The sequence below is a fragment of the Piliocolobus tephrosceles genome, chromosome X (assembly GCF_002776525.5).
Source record: "Piliocolobus tephrosceles isolate RC106 chromosome X, ASM277652v3, whole genome shotgun sequence".
Classification (NCBI taxonomy): Eukaryota; Metazoa; Chordata; class Mammalia; order Primates; family Cercopithecidae; genus Piliocolobus; species Piliocolobus tephrosceles.
The window spans coordinates 56,414,768-56,437,185 of NC_045455.1; the positions used below are offsets into that span (position 1 = coordinate 56,414,768).

Genomic DNA, 22,418 nt, shown 5'->3' on the forward strand with positions numbered 1-22,418 from the left:
TGGTCTGCACCCTCCCTGGGCGCTGGCTGCATTTTCATGCACACGGGAAGAGTTAATGATGAAGAATCTGGAAGTGCACCATCCTGCCTCCGTTCATCCAAACATTAAGAATATCACATTCTTATTTTCTTTTAAAAACAAAATGCCGCAGTATATATATAAATGTGGCATGTCAGAATGAATTCAATTACATTAACTTTTTTTGAGAATACTCCTATAGCGATTTTCAGGTTCACATCACTATTTTTCATACTGTGCTTTTTTTTTTATTTTTTATTTTATTTTATTTTATTTTTTTTGCTTCTTTTCTTGCAACATCTGAAACTGAAAGAACATTTGAAAACTTTTGTCAAAATTTATTATTAAAAAACTACTTATCCCATTTATCAAAATCCTGTTGCCTAATTTCTATATAATACTAGAAGATAAAACTGATTTTCTTCTCAAATTTACCATCGAGAAATATATAAAAAGTCACTAGCTTTTGTATGAACATTTAAGAAATTACATTCACTCTGAGCACTCTGAGCAAAACATGACTAGTCTTACTAAAATAGTGTTTTAATCTAAAATTATTCGTTTCAGTTTAATACTAATTTTTAGTATTTTAATACTATCTTATTTGACAAGTAATACTATCTTATTTGACAAGTTTTGTGTTTATTTCCTTACAATAAGAACTTTCAAACCAGAAAAATATCGTGTAAATTAGCATCATGAATTTGAGGTACTGATTCGAATACGCAGTGTATGTGCTTGCTTTTTCTTTTCTTTCCCCATCCCCCTGTCCCCTGCACTTTCCCCCTGAAATGGCAATGGTTAGGCCTTCATGGCAACCAAACACAGATGCTAGATTGCTGAATGGACTCTCTGTTTTCAAAAGATATTCTTTTCAACGACATATAAAACTACACAACTAATATAAAATTACTTCCTCCAAACACACAAAGGGCTACGTTTGGATACTCTTAATATGTCATCCAAATCCACCTCTCACAGATGAACAAGGTAGGAAAATGGAGCACACATGGGTCCAGTTCCATGGATAATCATTGGCACCGCCATTGTTATCACGATAAAATATATAGAATGCTGGCATTACTAAGGAACATGAAGAAAAGGCTACATTTCTGCTTCAATTTTGTAACATTTTTCTGTTATTCTCTTTGACCTATAACCAGCTTGTTTCTGCTGCTATTATAACGGGAAAAGAAAACACTCATGCCCCATATGAATGTAGGAGTACCTATTCTTTCCTTTTCTTTCCTTTCCAAGTGTCTCCTGATTACCCACTTTAGAAAAATCACAGGATGCCTTATTCAGACAGGTATTTTTCCACAAAACTATCCTCTACTGAAACCCCTAGTAAAAAGGCAAGTATCAATATGAGAATCACATTTAAATGAATCTTAAGAGTTCATCAAAAAATGAATTAGTAAGATCACTATTACCTTCCAAAATTGCTAACATAATTCCATGAAAGAATGGGATTTCATTTAAGCTTTCTAATTTCTAACCATGAAATCTGACCCATCTGTGTCATTTTTGTTAGAAAACGTAATTTACACAGTAAGGGATCACATCTCTGGAAGTGGAAGTAACTATGTAACTAAATTGTTACTATACTTAGAACTCCATTTTCTGCATGGAAAAAAAAACACTCTCATGAATATTTTTTCAGAATTATTTTGTCTGATATTCTCAGTTACCTTCCAGGTAAAAGGAAAACAAAATTTTGGACTTTCAGTACCAAATAAAGAACATTAATGGTTAATTTTCTGAGTTGTTGTACTAAAGAGCTTATCATTGTTATGTTAATTAATATGTAAATGTTATATTAACTCACACCTATCTATAGGCTACTACTAATGGAGAATTTTTACAAATTAAGGATTTATAAAACCTTGAGGTAAACTCATTCTGTGCCTTCTGTATTTTCGAAGGAAAGTACAGTGTGGCTACAACTTTTGTTCTGTGTAGGAAATAACTGTTAATTGCTAATGGATAAAGAAGTGTACCTGAGTGGTACCTTGTACCTGAGAGCCACATCTCCATGTGAGTTGCACCTGAGAGCCATGCTTGGCTCTCCATCCTAAGCTAGATGCTGGTAACAGTCTCCATTTCCTATAGTTTTATTTAGCTCTTTTCATCTTGCATTCCTAAAAATCTCCTTTAGGATAAAAAAGCTATAATTCGTCTCTTTTTAAAAGTAATTCATGAGTCTAATTCAATACATTTAAACCGAGGGCAAAACATTCATATGAGGTACTAGGTTTACCCGAGTCAGCCCTTGCCCTCAAGAGGATATTTAAAGCAGCTTCAAAATGCTATGAATTAATTCTAGCACACTGTCAAGAAGAAACAAATAATTAAGTACCCATTGAAGCAAAACAAACACTCTAATATCAATATAGCACATAAAACACCACAACTTGTCAGGCGACTTAGCATTTTGGAATTCTTTCAATATAACAGACAGTAATGACCCCAATTCTCAAGGTAATCTGGAAATTTTATCTTGTATTGAAATGCAATTCCTTTTAAACGTTGAATCCTGCACATTCTAACATCAGTTATTTTATAGCCTCATACATATTCCCATTTGTTCTGCTGTCAGAACCAAGCTAGAATTAGTAGACAAGACTAAAGAAATCCAGGTAGACTATTCCCTTCACCTCCAGAAAGGTCCCTAACTAAGCCAACTTAACATTCATAAAGAACTAAAATTATAAGAGCAAACAACAGTGGGATTTTACTGATTTATGACAACTGCAACTAAAGATGAGTAGAAGCAGGAATGATAAGAGATAGCCTGAAATTTTTTGGTCTCTCTTTTTTACTGAGTTAATCCTAATGTGTAGGACAGTGTTTACACCACTGAACAACCACTTACCACCAACATAGGGGGCACCTGGTGAGTGAAAGGGAGAACGAATGTGTTTGAATCTTACACTGGTTCCAACTCTACAATTAGTTTGCAATAGCTTTTCTTATCTTGAAAATAAAATGAATTAAATGTATCCGCCTTCCATGGGATATATTCAGCAATTTAGGACCCAAAACAACCTCTTTATCCTCCTTTGCCAGCCTTGTCCCTGCCTTTAATTCAGTTATTAGGTATGGCATATGTATAATGCTTGGGTGAATTTAGAAGCTTTATTAGAGAAGCCCTAGCTTCCATGACTAATAAAACCAAACATTTCCAAGACTCAACATAATTAAAATTTGTTTCTTGTTTATCAAGTAATACTGAGCAGGTGAACAGGAGAGGTAGCCCTTCCACGAAGCCACAGAAACCCAGGATCACATGAATTCTGCCATATTCACCACAAAGCCTGCTAGTTCATCCCATTGTTATCCTCGTACCAACCAACTGGTAGGAAACAGAGCCTGGGGAAGAGTAGGCTTTTATGAGCCAGACTTGAAAGTGATGCGCAGCGCTTCAAATCACATTCCATTTGCTAAAATCCAATCTATGGCTGCATCTAATTGCAAGGGGGTCCTGGAAAATGTGGTCCCTAGCTGAACAACCACTTACCACCAACAGCTCTACAGCATGTAAGATGAAGGGTACAGGGAGGCAGAAATACTTTGACAGCTCAATGTCTTCACCACACATTTTCTCATCGGAGATATGCATTCTAAGGAAGCTTGGGACCAGGGCTGGCTGCTACCCCATGCTGCCAATCTCGAGCTACCTAACAGTTACCTTTGAGACACATATTGAAAGGGATGCAAAGATCACTGAAGAATATGTTTTGTGTGCTTTCTTTTGCTTTTCGCTAAGTAATTTTGAAAATAAATGTTATTTGTGACATCGCCTGGGAGCCATCCAAGTGTTACAATTCAATTAACAATACAAGTTGCCCATTCTGTGTGACTACTAGTTCAAATGCCTAGGAAACTAGAAACTGATGGTAGAAATCAGTTATTTCCTGGAGTGGAATATAATTTTGAGAGCATTTGTAGTTTAAATCCATGAAAAAAAATAGGTCCAGAACTGTGTTTAATATAGCCATGAATCTCCTTCTTAGAAGATGTGCGCCATAAACATGATCTTATTCGTTTTCTTCAAAAAAAAAAAAAAAAAAGAATCTGATCCAGAGTCACAGTAGAAGCTCATAGTTCTGGAAGTCGAATTTAAAAGTTTTACAAAGACATTTTTTAAAGGTGTTAATGACAACATCCTCTGCGTCCTAGTCTTTTTACTGGCAGTTTCAAGAGGACTGAATGGACTTAATGATACAACTTGAACTCTTTCAAAGCGGTCAGTAATCCAGAGGAAACGTAGCAGTTAGAAATAAACTAGTGCCTAAGCTCTTTCAAAAAGACTAAATAGAGCACTAGGTCTTAACCTTCCAAGTGGAAGTTGTAACTAATTCTGCCTATGTTTAATGAAAACCATTTCTCACAGAAAAAGCTACCAAAATTATACAGCTGCCTCTACTATGGGACAAAGCAGAAAAACAATGTAAGTTGTCAGAGAAGCAGCCTGGGGTAAAATATTTGTCATGGTAAGTGGTAAAAGTATTAATAACTAAGATTTAACCTTTTCTAGGAACAGACTGAAAGTTGTCATTGAAACTTCTTATACTACGTCTCTCATATTAGACAGAATGAAAAAATACAGGAAACTTCTCAGTGCTCTATACAACACATACCACTAACTGCCTCTATAGTATCTTCTACTACCCACTCACCTGTATTACATGCATATCCTTACAAAGCACTTGTCTCTCTGAAATTCACAACAGCAAGAAATCTACATATGAACTCGAACTTTATGTGAATTTCCTTAAACAGTAATTTGGTTGAGTATAATTAAGGGCACCAAGATTAGAAAAAAGTCTGCTCACAGAGCTGGCAATATGTTACACATAGCAACTTGATCCAATTTAGCTTGTGATCAATAGTGGTGCTTGGGGGTAAAGAGAAAATAGACTGAGCATATCAATTAACAGTTGGTCTGGAATAACAGGAGCCACTTCAGATGAACTTTAACTACAGCTGAAAAATATGATGTCCTAAAAGGCCAAAACAGTTTCTCGCCACCATCTACAGACTCCGCCATTTACCTCAGGTTTAGAAAACTGGAGAAAACTCAGGGCTGGTCTGTACGAAATACAACACTTGCCATTTTGCAGTTTCTTATTTGACAAAGAAATACTCAGGTTCTCCACAGAGATGAACTATGCAGTGAATGACAAGTACTCCCAGGCAGATAACCACGTGCTATGAATTTATTTTCACCTGAGAGGCTGCTCCACCATGTGTTGCAACTGAGTTTCTTGGGTAATCTCTCAGGGACTCTCCAACCAGCCACTCAGCAACCCCGTCTGTCCCTTTCAACATAACACATTATGGTAACAACAGAAGCTGATCCCCATAAGATAGCAGCAATATAAACTTGAAAACCTGTTTCTCCTCCCTATATTTACAATTTTGTTCCCTGGGCTAGCATGGCATGACACTTACTCTTGTTAGTCTCTCAGGAGAGAAAAACTCATCTTATAATCTGGCTATGCTCTGTTTTTCATTTTAGATATAAATATCATGTGTAGTCAGCTCTGAGGAGTGGGCAGAATATAAGCAAGAACATATTCTTGCTCTGGATAACTGAATGCTATTTTGATTGGAACTTCAATTTCCTAGTGTGAAGTATTATTAAATATTCTCCATAAACTAATTGTTGAAACTAGCAATCTTAGCAAGGTAATTCAGTATCCTTGTTACTCTAAAAAACCACCACACAATAGATATATGATACTTCACACATAAACTCTAATTACACTAATTGCAATGCAGTGGGGAAACAAGCTTTGTTTTGTAGATGTCTAATAAAATTGGGCATTGGAGAATTCCAAATGAACATATTAGGTGCTGATTAAGCAACAAGTCTCCTTGTCAGGTTATTTACAGAAACTAAGAGAAACAACCTTCCTCCTATAGTTCCTTTGGCCATAATTCTCCTACCTAGCCCAAAACATTTAATGACTAAAGTTAAAATTTAAAGTGGGGGTTAAAGCAGAACAAATGGATGTTTATATTCATGGGCCAAACTAATTTTGTTTATTTACCTTTGACAAGACTAATTAAATAAGGTCACTATTTTATATCATGAGGCATCTTACCCTTCTATATTAAGACAGACTTAGGCCGAGTTAGGGAGGAGTACAAGAAGGACATCAGTAGTTCTTTATAAGCTGGCTCCAAGAAACCTACAAAATATTGAAAGATGCATATAACCCTGAAAGGGTACTATCTACAGAAACAGAATATAGAAAAGGAAAATGAAAGAAAATAAAGGATGACACGTAATAGTAGCGTGGCTGATGATGACCGTGTGACTATTTTCAAATTTTATTTTCAAGTGACAGTATGATCACTTATGCTATGATTACACATCAACTGAACATGAGTTATATTAGTCATAAAACTACCTAGTGAACTCACACAAGAAAATCTAAAATGCCTAGAGGTGAAGAAGAAAATATAGTAAAGCTATTTCTCTAGTGTCAGTCTATAAGAAAAAATAAAAAATTCTGGAAAAATAATGGCCACATAGTTTTTGGATGTCTTTAAATATTTATATAAGGTAGCTAGATAGTATAGAAAAAAAATGGATAGTATTTATAACAAGCTAAGTGACAAGGGCATCCACACAAACCCCAAATAATAAAACAACTGGAGACAATTCACCAATAACTGTAAGATCTACATGGTATCAGTGTATGTGCGGAAGAAAGTAAAGGGAAACAGGATGTCTGAGGGTCCCAAGCAAAAAAGACACCAGTAATAGCCAACAGATGTTCACTGGATATCATGACAAGTACATTGGAAAACAGTATCTGAAACTAGGAGGGATTTTGCCCAAACTAGTAACAGGAGTGTATAAGAAAACTGCATTAGGAACTGAAGGAACTGTAAATCTAGACTGCAGAGCAATCTAGACTTTAAGAAACTGAAAAATGAAACTAGATCCCAACCTCTCACTCTTTACAAAAATCAACTCAAAAGAGAGAAAAGACCTAAATGTAAGAAACTGAAACGTTAAAACTACTAGGAAAAAAAAAAAAAAAAGGAAATTACTTAGAACATTGCTCTGGGAAAAGATTCTATGAATAAGAGCAAAGAAGCACAGGCAACAAAAGCAAAAATAAACAAATGAGATTATATCAAACTAAAAAGCTTCCACATAGCAAAGGAAACAGTCAACAGGGTGAAGAAACAACTTACAGAATGGGAGAAAGTATTTGTAAATCATTCATTTGACAGAGGATCAATATCCAGAATATATAAGAAACCCAAACATCTTAAAAACAAAAAAGCAAGCAAGCAAGTCAAGCAAGAAAAGAAAATTCAATTTAAAAATTAAGAAGCAATCTGAATAGACATTTCTCAAAAGACAAATGACAAAAAAAAAAAAAAAAATACTCAACATAACTAATCATCATGGAAATGCAAACCAAAAACACAAGTAGATATCATCTCATCCCAGTTAGTATGGCTGTTATTTAAAAATAATAATAAATTTTGGTAAGAATGTCAAGAAAAGGGAACTCTTCTACACTGTTGTTGGGAATGCGAACAAGTATAGGCACCATAGAGAACAGTAGGGAGGTTCTTCAAAAAACTTCAAATAAGGCTGGGTGCAGTGGCTTATGTCTGTAATCCCAGCACTTTGGGAGGCCGAGGCAGGCAGATCACGAGGTCAGGAGTCCAAGACTATCCTGACCAACATGGTGAAACCCCATCTCTGCTAAAAATACAAAAATTAGCCTGATGTGGTGGTGCACACCTGTAATCTCACCTACTCAGGAGTCTAAGGCAGGAGAATTGCTTGAACCCAGGAGGCGGAGTTTGCAGTGAGCCAAGATTGCACCACTGCACTCTAGCCTGGGCAACAGAGCAAGACTACATCTCAAAAAAAAGAAAAAAAAAAAAACAAATAGGACTACCACATGATCCAGCAATACCGTTACTGGGCATTCATCCAAAGAAAAGAAATCAGAATATCAAAAAGACATCTGCATCCCTGTTTTTATTGCAGCATTATTCATAATAGCCAAGATATGGAATCAACCTAGGTGTCCAACAACAGATGAATGGATAAGGAAAATGTGGTATATACACAATGGAATATTATTTAGCCATAAAAAAGAATGAAATTCTGTCATTGGTTGCAACATGGATGGAACTGGAGGACATTATGTTAAGTGAAATAAACCAGGAACAGAAAGTTAAATACTGCATGTTCTTACTCATATGTTGAAGTTTAAAAAAAAAAAAGTTGCTCTCATAGAAGTATAAAATAGAACAGAGGATCCTAGAGGCTGATAAGGGGAAAGGGAAGGGGGAGAGAGTCAGAGATGTGTTAAAGTATACAAAATTACAGTTAGGTAGGAGGAATAATCTCTAATGTCCTATAACACCATTGGATGACTCTAGTATTACCCTCCTAACTATTTGAAACTATATATTATTTTTAACTAGAATCATCCAACAGTGTTATACATTAAATGTTTCAGATGAAGGATGTGCTAATTACTCTGATCTGATCACTATACATTATATGTATGGAAAATCACTATCCAAAAAATATGTAGAATTATTATGTGTCTGATATGGTTTAGCTGTGTCCCCACCCAAATCTCACCTTAAATTGTAATAATCCCCATGTGTCAATGGTGGGGTCAGGTGGAGACAGTTGAATCATGGGGGTGGTTTCCCCCATACTGCTCCCATGGCACTGAATAAGACTGATGAAATCTGATGGTTTTATAAACAGGAGTTGCCCTGCACATACCCTCTTGCCTGCTGCCATGTAAGACATGCCTTTGCTCCTCCTTGCCTTCCACCGTGATTGTGAGGCCTCCCCAGCCATGTGCAACGGTGAGTCAATTAAACCTCTTTCCTTTACAATTACCCAGTCTCGGTTATATCTTTATTAGCAGTGTGAGAATAGACTAATACAGTGTCCATTAAAATAAAATAAAATAAAAAGTGAATGGGACAAAGAAAAGAGATGATGGAAAGTCAATGTCCACATGAAAGGTAAAAGAAGGACATAGAAGAAAGAAGTCTCAGAAAGCAAGCCATCAGCTTTTGAACACTACTTGTCTTAGGCTGTTTGGGCTGCTATAACAAAACACTGTTAACTAGGTGACTTGTGAACAAAGAAATTTGTTTCACACAATTCTGGAGGCTGAAAAGTCCAAAATCAAGGCAGATTCAGTGTCTCATGAGGGTCTGCTTCCTGGTTCATAGAAAACCATCCTCTCACTAAGTCTTCACATGGTGAAAGGGGTTAGGGTACTCTTGGGGCCTCTTTTCTAAGGCCACTAATCCTGTTTATGAGGGCTTCCCCTCCTAAATGATTAGGGTGACCTAATCACCTCCTAATACTATCACCTTCAGGGATAGGATTTCAACATATCAATTCTAAGGAGACACAAATGTTGTCTATAACCAAAAACGCTGTCTATAATCATTCAGAAACAACAAAAGGAGGAATATTCAGATTAGAATAGCATTATTAGCAACAAGACTGTGGTTTTGAATTGCCTCTTTCTGTTAAAAGAACCAAGGGCTTCCTGGAGAAATGTCTGCTTCCATGTCTGGGCCAGAATATGTAAAAGGTGAGCCTGAAATACCTTGTCAAAAAGTAAGTCATGACTACTAGAAACATGTCAATAGGGCAAGCCAACTTTATGAGATTTCCAATGGCCAAAGATGGAAAAATTTAGCATCTATAAGGAAGATAATTGCCAAGGGATTGAAATCAACAAATGTGAATAAATCTATTCATTAATATTTATCAAAAAATAATTGATCACCTTCAGAGGAAGGTAACTAAAGAGAAAGAATCAAGCATTTATTCTGCCATTCCTACATGGCTATATCACTGGGTAACCAAATGATAGGTGAAGAAAAGTATCTATTTTTAAACTCCAGCTAATAATTTTTTAAATAATAGATTATCATTATTTGGTACTGCCCTCTGTTCAACGAATTGATGGATCAATATATTAGATATTAATGTTTGCCAACAAAAACAGGGACAATAAGATACTACATGTCTCCTATAGTCTTGCCAAAATGCTAAAATGAGTCTGATTAACCCTCTGAATGGTGCTACCATTTTTCAGGAAATAGGAGAAAAGAACAGGATAACTTAGCCAAGAATACACAATTAACAAAATCCAAACAATAGGAATCTGACAGGACTGTCTGGGTCTTTAAATGAGTAAATGGTAAGGGAAAAAAAAGGATAAGATGATGGGCGGAGGGAGGGGATGTGCAGATTAAAAGAGAATCTAAAAACATCAATTTTTAAAATGGAAAAAAACTAAAATATAATATATAAGTGCACACTCATAGGTGACAAAACTGAAAAACTAAAATGCAAGGAAGCCATTACTATAAAAGCCAGGATGGTGTTTACTCTGATAGGAGTGATTATAACAGAAACAAGCCTCACCAAGGTGCTTTTGGGGTGGCTGGCAAAGTTCTATCTCTTGGCCTGGGTGGTAGTTACAAAGGTGTTTGCTTTAAGATATTCATTAGCTAAAAGCAACATCAAAAAAAGGGAAAATAGAAAGTAACAACAGATTCATGGCAGTTGGAAGATGGTAGCAGCTGTGTGTAGATTCTGTTTAAACATCAAAAAAGGCTGAATTAAGATTCTCAGACACTCACTTTTCACCTCCAGTGAAGCTCTAATTGGTACTGAGCTGAAGACAAGCAGCAGAACCTTCGTCGAAAGTGCTTTGTTTCCCTCAAATCTCTGTTGTTCAGATTCCTTGTCACAGCATTTTTGTAGCACTTGGTTATTGTAGCCACTGTAGATCCTATCATCAAGAAACAGAAAAACTGTCCTAGGAAAATCATACTTTAAATTGACAAAGAAAAAAATTAGCCTCAATGTTCCCTCATCTCATGTAAAAAACAAGAAGCTGGAATTGAGTGTTCCAGAGGATTTTATCTTTTGTTTTTCTTTATATATTCCTAACTTATATAACAATAAAATAGCTTTGGCATGGCAATATATTGTTATACATCCTATAACAATACATGAAAGTATAATTTAATGAAATAACAATTTTAAAGCCTGAAGCAACTGCAAATGCTTAACATAGGAGGAAGATGGGAGAGGAGGCAGCTAATTTCTTAAGTTGAATCAAAACCATGCTATGGGCTGGGTGCTGCGGCTCACGCCTGTAATCCCAGCACTTTGGGAAGCCGAGGCGGGTGGATCACTTGACGCCAGGAGTTTGAGACCAGCCTGGTCAACATGGTGAAACCCCGTCTCTACTAAAAATACAAAAAATTAGCTGGGGGTGGCAGTGCATTCCTGTAATCCCATCTCCTCAGGAGGCTAAACCTGGAGAATCGCTTGAACCCAGGATGTAGAGGTTGCAGTGAGCTGAGATCACGCCACTGCACTCCAGTCTGGGTGACAGAGCAAGACAGTGTCCCAAAAAAAAAAAAAATGCCGTGGTTGCTAGTCTTCTGCTGGTGCCCATTGTGTTACCTGGGCACGAAACCTCTTATTGTAGAAGAGAGAAGGCAGCATTGGCATGACAACAACAAGAACAGTCTGTCTACTGTGGTGTGATGGGGTCCCATGCAGGATGTTTCAGCATCCTGCCTTCCACTCTGAAGTAATCTAGACATCAGCTGGAGAAGGGAAAGAAAAAGGCATCTACCTCCTTTTTAAGTCATGAAGAACACATATAGAATCTGTTAAAATGTTCAGGTGGTTATTTACTGCAGGTTAAGCAATACAGAGCCTACAAGGGGAACAGAGATCTAGGGACTCGCTGCAAAGAAGTCACAATCCTATTTATGGCATGGGGCCTGCAAGCTCACCCTTGATGAAGAGAATCCCTCCTCCAGACCTTTCCCTGCCCCCTCCCCCCTCCCCCGTGTCATTTGCTCCAGTCTTATGCCCCTTGTTCTCTTTTAGATGGTCTTCAGAAAGGATGTTCAGTCCTTTCTCCCTCCGGGTCTCTCACTGCTTTGGCAGAAGGGGTGCTCTGGATTTTCCATGGTGGCCAGGCCTTGGAGACCACCAAATACCCAAAAAACAACCAAACAATCCTGTGGTGGCAAAGATAACCCCCTGCTGGCATACCTCCTCAATATTATTTTGCTACAGAGGCAACTTTTCCTTTCCTTCACTAATTACCAACCGGTGCTTTATCCTTAACATCTGGGAAAGGAGGCAGGCTAGCCACAGAGCTAACGCGAGGGGAATCAGTGTGTATGTGACTTAATACCAGTTTCGAACTTATCATCTACACATTTCCATATGTAAGCCTACCACATCTTCTATGTTAAGTCAGTTGCTCAAAAATTGTAATGGAAATGTCCAGGAAAACAATGTTAAAGGAGGGATTATAGAGGGTAAGGATGGGTCAACTGTGAGGTAAGGTAGGGTTGAGTTTCCAAAATCTGAGATTTAAGAAGCTTAATTTTACCTCAGTACTGTGCTAATATAGGCCCCGAATCTACCTGGAGACTTATGTATCCACAGACTTGCAGAGATAGGCCAGGGCTCCAGAGTGAGTTAAAGACAGAACTGGAATTAGTAATCAGGACTCCTGGATTTAGGTGTTTGGCTTAATCTTCTCAAAACTTTCCTAACAGACTTTTTAAAAAGATGGCCAGGGGGAATGGGTAGCATTTGTTTATTCTTTCACTGAACCAGTATCTTTGGAGAACCTCCTGTGTATGAAGCAAATGCAAGGTACTGGCGATATTAAGATAAATAAAGATATGGTCACAAGTCCAAGGTACCAGCAATCCTAAGACATTGCAGGCACAGGAGGATGAACATTTGTAAGTGCTCTGAGAGGGGAAGACATGGAGAGGTTATGATGGGAGCACTGTAGAGGAGCACCCAAACACTTAGGGGCTCAGAAGTAAAAAGAGAGCTTGCTGGGGAAAATAAATCGTGAGTCAGGTTTAAAAAAAAAAAAAAGGGAGAGGAAGGCAAATGGGATATGGCAGTGAAGAGGCCAAACTCAAGATGAAAAGGTACTTTGTATGCTCAAGACAACCTTGAGCATTTGATATTGATAGAGCATTCCAGCAAGATTTCAGACTGGAAAGAAGTTTAATGAAGGAGAGCTGTGAGGCCATCCTTATGAGCACTAGCTTTTGTAGAAGGGGAAACATGATCAAATTTGCAATATATTGCTCTAGTGGTTGTGTGGAGAAGGAACAAAACTAGAGTCTAAGAAACCATTTTACAAGGTTGGTAGTAACCAACCCAGGCCAGATATTCTAAAGGTCAGAACTATGAAAGACCATGACGGAGAAAAGATACAAAGGAAGACACAAAAGCAAAGGGTGAAAATCAATAGTACTATTTTTGTTCTTCTTTTCTTTCTTTGGAACATTCCATAAATTGACCTTAAGTGTAAAGTACACTGTATACATTTTATACTGAAGTGTATTACAGGAAAACATTCCATTAATCAATAAATGTGGAAGAGTAATTTTTTTTAGTTAAAAGAGCATGTATTTTCAAATAAAGAATTCCCTGAAGCTTTTCTTTTACTGTGCTAACATGTTTAAATCTTGATTGTTGTCTGTAGAGTAGGAGGAATTGGATTTAAACGTTGGCTTAGATGCTTTTTTAGACTGAGTAGTAGATTCATTTATGAATTTACTCTAATTATTCTTTTATCAAAAAAGATTTAGAGATTCAAATGAGTTGGTGAAGAACAAAACAGTTTCCCTGAAGGGGAGGAAATGTGTCTTATTTATCTTTATATTAACAAAAACAGAAGCTTCTATTTAAACTTTTTCCAAGTGTAGAAGCAGGAAAGCATCAAAATTCTTTTTCTGAAGCAAGGAAATCTTTTATACTGCTATGTGAGATAATGATTAAATTGATTAAGCACTATTCTAAGCATGTTTCATGAATTCCCTTTAATCCTCACAATAACAACCAGAATGTGTCAAGGCTGGGATTCAAAACCAGGTTGTCTAGTGCTGGCCTGTGAGATCTTTCCCACCAAACTCACAGCCTCTTAATAATTATTTTAATGTAACTGGGAATAAAACTGGTATACAAAATGAGTAACATATATATATATATATATATATATACATATATATATATATATATATAAAGTAACAAGCAATTAGAAACTATAGAACAAACTATAAAAGAAAAACAGTAAAAAAAAATAATAATCAAATGTCCTATAAGCTTAAAAAGAAATTTAGATGAATACTTCTAAATGCACCTGAAAAAACTAAAGGGAAAACCCAAATGAAAGTATAACTTATTCTTGGGTGAAAAGAAACAATTCTCCCTATGTTTATGTTTATACATATATACACATAATGTATGTGTGTACATACATGTATGTTTATATATACATATACATATGTATAAACATACATGTGTGTATATACATCCATGCATATGTATATGTATTCACATATATATACATGCATGTGTATGTGCTTATGTTTATACATGCATACATATGTGCATTGTGTATGCATGCATACGTAAGTGTATATACATATGTGTATACATATATGAATATGAAACATATGAATGTATGTGATCTCTAGAATAGGATTTCTTACTAACTTCAAGCCGATTTTTAAAACACCTGTATAAAAATAAATCAACCAAGATATTTTTAAATAAAAGTAATTTCTACAGTAAGAGCAAAACATGTTTAAATCCATAGTAAACTTAAATCTGCAGTAATAAAATGTAAATATACAGATCTATGGACTAACTAGAAATAAACTCAAGTACATATAGGAATTCTTTATATCAAAAAGGTGATGTTTTGTAAGAATGGAGGAAAACAAATTACTCACTAAATGATGTTAGGATAACTGAATAGCCATGAAGAAAACTGCAATTGAATTATCTTACCCTTTTTACAACAAAATTGCAAATAACACAAAGGTTTAATTGTACAAAGAAAATACAGATAAAGATGTCTTATAATCTCAGTGAAAAAAAAAACTTTTTCTTAACCTGACCCAAAAAAGAAAAACAGGCATTCTTATAAGAATAATAAATTCTTAAAAATTGTGGTTGAATTTAATTCATAGAAAAAAATACACTATAACTAAAATGAAAAGACAAATGAAAAATTGGCCAAAACAAAATTATAACATATAAGTAAATTATTAATTTCCTTAATATTTTTAAATCAAAAAGAAAATATTGAATAATATCCCAAAAGAACAGTAAGCAAAAGATATGAACTATCAGTAAAAAGACATAAAAGCTGCAATAAATTTACATATATGTAGACATTTTAACATTGTCAGGAGCTCAGCTCAGCTGCCAGATATCAGGGTAGCCAATGAAAAAAAATAGGCCAAAATGAAAGTTACAGCGAAACTTTCAATTACTTCCAGCAAAGAGACTAAGCCAGAGAAAACACTGTCTCCTCCTGCTCATTTCCTTCCATGGAACAGTGTCAGTAGAGGAAAGTGGATCAGCACAGAGGAAGCCCTAAGCAAAAGGCTCCTGCAGCTTTACAGACCCAGAGCTAAAGGAGCGTAATGATGAAGTATGGAAAAGTACTGGGTATTGTAGTACTGCGTCAGAGTGGAGAAAAGTGTCTTCAAATCTCCCCATACCCCGCGTGCCCAAAAGGAGATATCAACGGAGACACGTGAGGAACGTCTCAGTGAAAGGCCCTAGATAAAGAGGCTTCTGAATGAAAGAGGCTGAGCTGGAAAGGCAGCTATGCTTAAGGGCATGGCAGGCTGAGGGTTCCTGGGTCCTTAACTGCGAGTCCTCAGAGAGGCTGCAGTGCAGGGGCTGTGCACCAAGTCTGTGTGGGGAGGGTAGCTTCCTCCAGGAGGCCTGCCAGGCAAAGCCTTTTGAATTGCCTATGGTCAGGTCTGAAAAATCACACAAAGGTTTTTAAGCAGGAGCTGGACTCCTCAAACTTCTGTTGTATTAAGAGAATAAAAAATAAGACTGGCCGGGCGCGGTGGCTCAAGCCTGTAATCCCAGCACTTTGGGAGGCCGAGACGGGCGGATCACGAGGTCAGGAGATCGAGACCATCCTGGCTAACACGGTGAAACCCCGTCTCTACTAAAAATACAAAAAACTAGTCGGGCGAGGTGGCGGGCGCCTGTAGTCCCAGCTACTCCGGAGGCTGAGGCAGGAGAATGGCGTAAACCCGGGAGGCGGAGCTTGCAGTGAGCTGAGATCTGGCCACTGCACTCCAGCTCCGGCGACAGAGCAAGACTCCGTCTCAAAAAAAAAAAAAAAAATAAGACTATCAAATTCCGTTTTTACTTACAATTTAGCAAAAATCAAAAAAGCTGAAAACCTGTGTGTGGTGTGAAATAGGGAAATGTATTTATATACTTTGTTCATAGGTGTATAAATGGTACTTTTTGTTGTAAAAAATGATCTCATGTTAAGGAAATTTAAAAATGTCTATCAAAAGTAATTACACATATACTATTTATCCAAGCAATTTTAATTCTAAAAATTTGTCTTCATGTAATTTCACATGTGTGAAAATTATTTGTCTTCATGTACTCACATATGTGAAAATGATATGCTCTGTATTACAGTTTATAATGGTGGAAGATAGAAACAATATGATAGTCATGAAGAGTAGTTAATTATGATTTATTTATATAATTGAGTAATAAATAGCCATCAAGAAACAGCTTTATGTGTACAACAGTCCCCACTTGTCCACAGTTTTGCTTTCTGCAGATTCAGCTACCCATAGCCAACCATGATCTGAAAACATTACATAGAAAGTTGCAGAAATAAACAATTCCTAATTCTTAAATCACAAAGCATTCTGAGAAGCATTGTGAAACCTTGCACAGTCCCTCTTCCGCCCGGGACGTGAATCATCCCTTTGTCCAGAGTATCCACACTGTTAATGCTCCCTGCCCACTAGTCACTTAGAAACCCTCTGGGCTATCAAATCAACTGTCTTGATATCGCAGTGCTTGTGTTCAAGTAAACCTTATTTTATGTAATAATGGCACCAAAGTGCAAGAGTAGGAATACCAGCTAACCGGATGTGCCGAAAAGAAGTCATAAAGTGCTTCCTTTCAGTAAAAAGGGGAAAGCCCTCAACTTACTAAGAAAAAAAAAAATCACATGCTGCAGTTGCTAAGATACATGGTAAGAACAAATCTACGACATTGTGAAGAAAGGAAAAGAAATTTGTGCATAACACATACAGTATTCTGTACTATCTACGGTTTCAGGCTTCCACGGGGGGTCTTGGAACTTATCCCTAGTGAATAAGGAAGGTCAACTGTACTAGAATTGAACATCTCCACTAAATATTCTTAAGGTGAAAAGAAAGTGGAGCACCGTGCACTGTGTAAAGAAAGGATGTTGCAGAGTGTGGTTAAGCCCAGCTCTGGCAAGACTACTCAGGTTCACTTCCAGACTCTGCCACTTTCAAGTAGATCTTTAGCAAATAAATTTTTGGATACTCAGTTTACTCACCTGTAAAGTGAGTATCATAGCAGTCTCTGGTCATAGAGCTGCTGTAAAAATTAAATAAGCCTGCTAGTTGTCTTCTTCCTGGCATACCCTTGACCACATTTGCCAGCCTTCCTTATGGGAAGATATGACGTGTGAATGAATTCTAGCCAATGACTGGCAAGCCAGGACCATAAAAGCCTCTCAGTTGCCATCTTCTACGCTATTTCTTTTTCCAGCTAGATACTGATGCCCAGAGTGGTCTTAGAAGTCACATCCTGAGGATGGCAAGGCCCCCATCAGTCAGTGCACTCAAGTGACTCACTGGGGGGCCAGAGCACCCCCTCACCACACACACATATTGCTGATTTAGATCACCTTCTTCTGAGTTTGAATAATACCACCTTTTAGGGTCAATTGTTAGAGCAGTTAGTGTTACCTTAAATAATGGGGTAGGGTAAGTGCTTAAGCGGTTGCTGCCATTATCACAATTATTACCATTTTGATGTTAGTACATAATACATCTCTAAAAGTTACATAAGAAATTAATAATAGTGTTTGCCTGTGGCAGAGGGGATTGTGAGGTCTCTTGCACCCTTCGAATTTTTGGCACTTGCATGGTCTGTATGCATGTATTGTGCCTGTAGTAGGCAGGCTAGGCTATACTATATTGGGATCAATCCTGAAATTCCAGTGCCTTAATATAACAGAGGCTATTTCTCATTGACATCAGCATCTGATGGAGGCCAGGAGGTTCTGCTGCCTGTGACTCCTCCACAAGGTGACTCAAGGATCCAGATAGCTTCCATTCGCCAACTCCTTTATTTACTGCAGTACCAGTCGGAGAAAGAGAGATGGAAAATGCACATCTTCTCTTTGTTTTTATTGTTTACAATTTATTCGAACTTTTATTTTAGATACAGAGGGTACATGTACAGATTTGTTAGATGGGAATATTACATAATGCTGAGGTTTGGAGTATGAATCCCATCACTCAAGTAGTAAGCATAGTACCTGATATGTAGTTTTTTGACCCATCCCCCACTGCAAGCTTTAGTAGTCCACAGTGTCAATTGTTCCCACATTTATGTCCATGTGTGCTCAGTGATTAGCTCCCACTTATAAGTGAGAACGTCCAGTGTTTGGTTTTCTGTTCCTGCAATACTATCTCAACACAGTCAGAATGGCTGTTAATAAAAAGTCAAAACACAACAGATGCTGATGAGGCTATGGAGAAAAGGGAATTCTTAAACACACCCTCTCCTAATTGCCATCGCTGCTCACAATTCAGAGACATAATCCCACTGAGATCTTGGAAATATAATTCATCCATGTGCTCTAGGAAGTTAAATGACTTGATGAACCCATACCTGTGCTTCTCCATGATGTCCTGAGAACTCTGACACTCCTGAAGAAACAGGCTGAGGGTGCTTTCTTGGTCATTTGCCATATTACAACGATTCCTTTAACCGTAAGCATGCAGATTAGAATCTATCTCTAGAAAAGCTTGATATTGCAAGGCTTAGGCCATTCCAGACCCACTACATAATTGATAGAAGATACAACAAATAAAAAGAGAGCTTATCAATTCTTTCATCTTGATATCTTACACTGTGTCAGAAGAACTTTTTGTGGGCTTTCTGCTTTAATATTTGTATTCAAGAATTAAGGAACCTCACCTCTCAGCGCTCCAAATGAGAAAGTTAAAGCTTCAATCAGTCGTTTTTACCGGCAATTTTCTCACGTATAAAAAAGGAAGGCAGGTCACCTCAAGGGAGAAGCAGTGACCAAGTTATTCTGAAAGCACTTACCCATGGATATGCCTCTTTTTGCCTAACTCTCTCATGACTTTGAAAATCAGAGAGGTCAGGAATCTCTGCTTGGACAGAAACTTCACTGGGGCTATTAATAAGGTTATTATCAATTGACTTATTAATATTATCTTTAAAGAAAAGGTCTTCGGCTGAAAAATTATTGATGTTTCTCTTATTTGCTAACTTTTTTTAAAACCACTTATTAATTTGGGTCCTGTCAATAAAGGGGGTGGGGTAGTATTCTGATCTTTCTATGAATTCGTATAAAATAATGTATTAACTATTTTTAAAAATTAACTTCTATTTTTAAAAATGAATGCATCAGACGGAAAACTAAATGTCAGTATTGATGGTTAGATCCTACTTCACTCTCTCTACCTCCAGGCAGGCTATTTACTGTTTTCCTCTCCCACAGTCCCCTGCCCCCCTACAGTAGACAAGACCAGGTGACTAGTTCTTGCCAAAGGGCTGTGAGCAGAAGCAAAGTGTGTCATTTTCAGACCAAAGCATTTGGGAGCCAGTGCCTAGTTCTCTGTTTTCCTGCCATGGTGACCTGGAAGCCTCCTGTTTCCATGGCAGAGCTACAAGCTGCCAAAGGCCTGAAACTTGCAGTTGCCATTTAGAAAGAGCTGCTGTTGAGAGTCACCACTGGATCTGGAGAGTCACCACTGGACCATTCTACATGACTGAGAAATAACCTTTATGTGTTAAGACACTGAAATTTAGAGGTTGGTTTGTTACCAAACATAGCCTAGCCTAAACAGACTAAACTACTGCTAATTCTCTAATACATCTAAAGGACCTATTCCAATGTAATTCAATCAACAATACATGTTAAATAGCTACAATATGTAAACTTAATAGGTAGATAGAGAACAAGTATTTGCTTGCATAAAATAGGTACTCCATAGAAGAACTAAAAGTCAGATGTGGGTAGAATAAAAAAAAAAAAAAAAAAAAAAAAAAGCATCGTCTCTCCAGAATTATTTCCCAAGCTAGTTTGAAGACACCTTTATTTTACTTCAGCAAATGCCTACTGAATGTCTATTAAGTACAAAGTATCTGCTGGGCAGAAAGCTGCAAAGATGGATAAGAAAATCCTTGATCTTGAAAGGTCTGTCAGGCCAGTGAAGAAGACAGACAAGCTCACAGGTGATTATAGGACCCTGTGTAGGGTCAAGGCAGAAGAAAGTGTGAGTTGCCATGGAGGCACAGAGGGCTACATGGCTCAGACTAGGAGACTAGGAGAATCATGGAAGGCTTCTTCATGGAAGTAATTCCTAAGACGCAATAGCTAGATTGATTCTCGTTCTTTTCTTTGTACAGAGGAAGACAGCTATCAAATCTAGATGCTGCTTTGCTATTCAGTTGGAATTTTATATGTGTAAAGTAGTTGGCTCTTAAAGAAAACAAAAGCAAACTAGAATTTCAGTTTGCTTTAGGCAAACAAAGATAGACATAAAACTCAATTCTTGCCGTGAATCGCAAACCACTGAGAGTCCCACCCTTCATATGCATTTGCCCTAAATATAATCTTCCTCTGCACATTCATATAAGCTTCTAAAGCACATGTGTATATTCCATATTTCTGTTCGTTTCTATAAGTTACATGCCCATATTAACATGGCTTAGAATGCCAGTTGTATTTGGAATGTACGGGCCAACAATTTAGTAAACTAGTCAAGAATTTGGATTTTGAAACCACCTTTCCAAATCCTGGCTCTGGCCATAACTAGCTGATTGATCACAGACAGATTACTCAACTCAGAATGCATTTGTTTCTTCAGCAGTGGAGATGAGATGAATGGAACCTACCTCAAAGAACTGTTATGAGAATTAAATGAATTTATATATATACATACACATATATACACATATATACACACACACGCATATACACATATATATAAAATCAACCTAGAATAGTAAATGTTTGATGAATCAGCTAATATCAATAATTAGAGTTTTGTTAACTTTGTAGAAATATTTTCATTTGGAATTTATAATTCTGTCCTAAAATATGATACTTAATTTTGCATGGAAACAGAGCAATATGTTTGAGAAATTATGACTTTAAAGACAGTGGTTATTTAATAATATTAATAAACTAAAAAACAATTCCCCAGCAGATTCATGAAAGAAGGCATTATGAATGGAGGTAAGTAGCTGTGGTACTGAAAAAAGGCACTCCACTGAATGCCCCAGTGTCCCCTTTGTAAAAGAGATTGTCTATTTTGCCTATTTAAATAAAAGTTTCACTGAGAAGAATATGAATATTAAAATTTCATGTCTCTGTGAGGTGCCATCTCTGGAACATGGTCTTTTATACCTCAATAAGAAACATTGACTGAAAAACCCTAAGGTTAGGAAGTCATGTGAAGCAGTCTCCTCACTCTAGTCAAATTCATCTTAATTGTTTTATTTTACAGATAATACAACTGAATTCCAGAAATATTAGTGTTAACTAAAATTAAGAGTTGTAGCAAGGATTAGGACTCAAAATTCCTGACTGCTGGTAAAATAGCCTTACTGGGCTTTAACTTCAACCATACAGTGCTTAGTATTACAAAGTGTAACATCCCACTATTTTCTAAACTGAAAATAGATCAGTTGAGCGACTATAATCCTTGAAATCAATAAATTTTAAACATTGTTCTGGTCCTGATTTGCTCTATTCTAACCTCCAAGTCATTTATCATGTTAGGATTTCTCACACCCTAACAATAAAAAAATCAAAGCACTTTAATCCTACCTACCTCTTGGGAAGGCAATAATAATTGTAAAGTTATTTGAAATGGCAAGTACAAGGCAAAAAAATCCAATTCAATGTTCTCTTCCTATTTCAATATCAAAGCCCAGTGCTGCAAGTTAAGGATAGAATGAAATCACTTGAAATCAAATGGTTGATAAAATTTCCCAAAGCTCAGCTGAATCTCATTATATCAGATCCTTTGGTTACTAGGGTATGCAACTATTACACAAAAAGATTACACTGTCTGTTCAGAAGTAGGTTGACATTCTTCCCTTCACTCTGCATTACCTCATATCCTTGATTTTTAACATTGTTCCAAACCTCCTTAGATTCCATGGTGTGTGTGTGTGTGTGTGTGTGTGTGTGTGTGTGTGTGTGTGTGTG

General features: G+C 36.9%; 1 long non-coding RNA gene across 1 annotated transcript in view; it reads right to left on the reverse strand.

Annotated features, from left to right (window-relative positions):
* Positions 1-291: 291 nt before the first annotated feature.
* Positions 292-22,418, reverse strand: part of LOC111529320 — a 23,605-nt gene continuing 1,478 nt past the window's right edge. The window contains exons 2-5 of the long non-coding RNA XR_002727390.1: positions 10,699-10,850; positions 5,251-5,342; positions 2,019-2,170; positions 292-324 (exon numbers count right to left, since the gene is read on the reverse strand). This is a non-coding gene — a long non-coding RNA (uncharacterized LOC111529320). The remainder of the gene's footprint in view (positions 325-2,018; positions 2,171-5,250; positions 5,343-10,698; positions 10,851-22,418) is intronic.